Below are 3,632 nucleotides of genomic sequence, written 5' to 3'. Positions count from 1 at the left end.
GGGGCGGATGAGCTGTCTCGGGCTCGCGGCGGAGGGTGATGGTGCTGGGGGCCTCAGTAGGTGAGGCTGGCGCCGCCGGCCCCGCACACCCCGACCCGAGGGGGCGAACTGCTCCTGGCTGTGCCCCACACCAGATTTCTTCTCATGAGCAAGCAAAGATGTCAAAAATGCCAAAGGAGGTCTTCATTATTGTCTGTCATAAATTCACGGTGCTTAAAAATCTGGCTCCTTTCTGAAACCTGGAATGTTTCTGGTGTGCGCAAACGATCAGCAAAAAAATAAGATGTTTTCCACAGCAGACAGTCCCAGCAGAAATAGGTATTTGTGCTGCCAGAAGCCGGATCATCAGATATGTCAGCAGCAAACATCATTCAGGGCAAGCAAAGGTTGGCTAGTGATTGGATTTAAAAAGGATTTCTTTAGCCAGAGGAAGAATTAAAATGTGAGAATTAAAATCTGAAATGCCTTCCTTCCCACCCCGAACGATGCCTCTCTGCCCAGGGACAGTGCAGGGACAGCGCTCTGTGCTGAGACGTTGGGCCCCGGAGGGCACGAGGAGCTCTTGGCTGCATCTCTGCCCCGTGACAAGCGGAGGGTCTGGGGGCAGCAGCGCGATGCCGGGCACGGCCCACACCCCGGGGGCGCTCACCTCTGCGTCCGGGTCCGATGCCGAAGGCCCCGGCAGATTTCATTTGTTTGGCCCAGAGCGAGAGTTCCCGGCAGCAGGAACGGAGTTGATGCAATTAAAATAATTATTTCCTAAAATTGCATGTTTCATGAAGCCTGTGAAAGTGGCTCTTGCGATGAAGGGAAAACCAGAAGAGCCGGCGATGCAAATCAGTGGCATGCAGTCGCCTGGTTCGCGTGCACGGAGCTGAACATCACACGGGGATACTGCACAGTCAACACACGGCATGACGACACCACGCCCCAGCTCTGTCAGATTTCATGGGATTTATCCATACTGGTGTCTTTTCATTAAATTATATTTCTTTCTTCATGTGTTCTATGACAAGCTGAACATTTCCATTTCTGAGGCAAGCTTGGATCGGGAATGGAGGGAAGCAGGAGATGGCAGATGACACTGACATCAGAGGTGGCTCAGTTGGGGAAAACCACTCTTCATTTAAAACCCCGCTTTCCTGAAAAACTGCAGTCGGGGAAGAATTGACAATTTAGAACAAAGCTGTGAGGAGCGATCTTCTGCAGGAGCCAGTGACAAAGCACAGCTCTGGTCTGCGGTCTGTGTGTTTGGCTGCTAGAGTCCTCCAGGTTGCAACGCTTGAAGCAATTTTAGGTTAAAAGGGAATGAAAACTAAAAGACGAGGAGGACTGTAGAAGTCAAAGGCTGGAGTCCAACCCCTGGGAAGGAACGGCTACCTGGAACTCAGAGACTGGTTTTCCGTTGCTAATTAATCGATGCACTAACATTTGTTTCTTTGTTCTCATTTCGCACGGTCTAATTACATATTAAAGATCTCACGTCCCCACTCAGAGCTCACATCTCTGCCCCACAGCTCCTGCCCCGTCCCCGCGGGAGCCCACCCAGCGCATCGCTGGCCCATGGGCTCCTGCTGCTGTCGTCGCCACTGCTGGGCGGGGGGATCGGTCCCGCTGGGGTGAGGGGGTACCCCTGCCCTGCCCCCCTCGGTGCCCCCCGACCCCCCCCGCAGAGCTCTCCCCCCGCAGCAGCACTTTATCTGGGCTCGCTCGTAGCCCTGGTCCTCCTCTGCCAGCCCGGGGCAGCTCACCTGAAAAGCGCCGCTGCTCTAAATCAACGCTAAAATGTCTCTGCAGCCACACAAAGTTTATAGCTGGAATAAAGACCTCTTAAGCCTCTGAGCACTGCTTCTGGGCCAGGGATGCAGAACGAAGCCGGCTGCTGTGGGTGACCGGTGGATCGACGGGATGGCGGAGTGCCCTCTGGGAGCAGAGACGGGGACGCAGCAGGACACGCGTGTCCACGGGCTCTCGCGGGTGGGTCTGGGGAAAGACCCTGCCGCATCACCGGCACCGCACACCCACCCATGCCACAGCGGGTGCCGTAGTGCTGCACCTCGGCCCAAAATCTGCCCCTGTAGCACGATGGGCGGCTCAGCTCGCTGCACCTCTGCAGCAGACGTCTGGGCTCCTCGGATGGACGCTCCTCCGGGGGCTTTGCCTCGTGTATGTAATCAGACTTTTCATTTTTCTTTGCCTGAGCAATTCCACGGAAGTGCTAATCTTTGCATCATTTTCATTTACAAGGGTTGGTAGGTAATTTTGGACAAATCCATTTAACTGAGCAATTAGTGAGTCAATAATGCACTTCTGTATTTTATTAGAAACAGAAAAATTGGTAATTTCTGTTTGTTTTGACCCTACCTGTGTAGTAACAGCAGCAATTTTCTGTAATAATCACAGTTACCATGGTTATATCTCCCTCCACTCTGTCAGACACCTGCAGCAGAGAGACACGGTCTCTGCACGGGCACAGACAGGGGTGCTGTGCTGGGGGACAGAGGCTCCGGACCCCACGGCGCCCCACGTCCCCCTGCCACCGCAGCGCCAGTGCAGCCGTGGGACCCCCCGGGCAGAGCAGGGCACCCGCTCCTGCCTGCACCGCTCGTCCTTCCTCGCTGGCCGACGGGAGGGTGAGGGGGGCTGCAGACCCCAAACTCAGCCGGGAGTGAGGGAGTTGGGGGCAAAGAGACAAACAAAACTTCATCTCGTGTTTCTTGGAGCTGGCACACGATGCCCGAGCTGCAGCCAGTGCTGGGCCAAAGCAGCGGGGAGGGAGACCCAAGCCCTCCGTTGCACAGGGAGAATCACTGCATCCCTCAGCATTTTTGCCTCAGGAGGATGTATTAGGTAGAAAATTCGGATCTATTCCAGAAAGGCTCTGGGGAGCTGGTTTTCAGAGAGGAAAGAAATTAAAGAACTGCTTAGCTGAATAGCTGAGCTAGTATTTTTCTGTCCTCAGGAAACATCTTTCATCATAATAGCATTAGTAATAATAACACCCCAAAGAAAATCCTAGTGAAATCATGTAGACTACAGGATGCGTGAAATCCCTGGGATGGTGTGAGCTGCCTGCGTGGGTCTCCGTTGTGTCAGCGATATCCTTGTTGGCTGCAGACAGATATGTTACCGCAAACGGGAGCAGAGCACGCAGAGTAATCCATCTTGATCAAAGCACTGAAATAACTGCAAACTCTGTTAGTAAATGAAACTGTCCAGAAAATAACGAAACTTTGTGTGTGTCACAAACTACAGCTCCTCTGACAGGGTAGTGAGCTCCGAATTTGAAGACTTTATTTTCAGTCTGCCTGTCAGGAGGAAAGGCAGGAGGGGACACTGGGGAGGACGAGAGGAGCACCTGCGGCAGCTGGGCTGGCGGGTCAGGTGGGGAGCCGGCTCTGCAGGGACCCCGTAACTCCGCAGAATCCACCTTTTTAGAAGGAATTTCAGTTTCTGTCCCTTCCTTTGAGCTGCGGCACACCTCCACCAAGGCAGCACATGCGACGATGAGAGCGCAGAGAGGGTGTGAGTGTGGTGGGGGGTTTGGGGGGCCGGCGGAGGGGGTGCGAGGGAGAAGGGGCAGAGGGGCAGGATCCAGCTTTGGCGTTTGGGGAGGAGAAGTGGGGCTGGGG

Source organism: Charadrius vociferus, unplaced genomic scaffold (assembly GCF_000708025.1).
Source record: "Charadrius vociferus isolate BGI_N301 unplaced genomic scaffold, ASM70802v2 scaffold1077, whole genome shotgun sequence".
In the NCBI taxonomy this organism is placed as follows: Eukaryota; Metazoa; Chordata; class Aves; order Charadriiformes; family Charadriidae; genus Charadrius; species Charadrius vociferus.
This window is presented reverse-complemented; position numbering follows the sequence as displayed.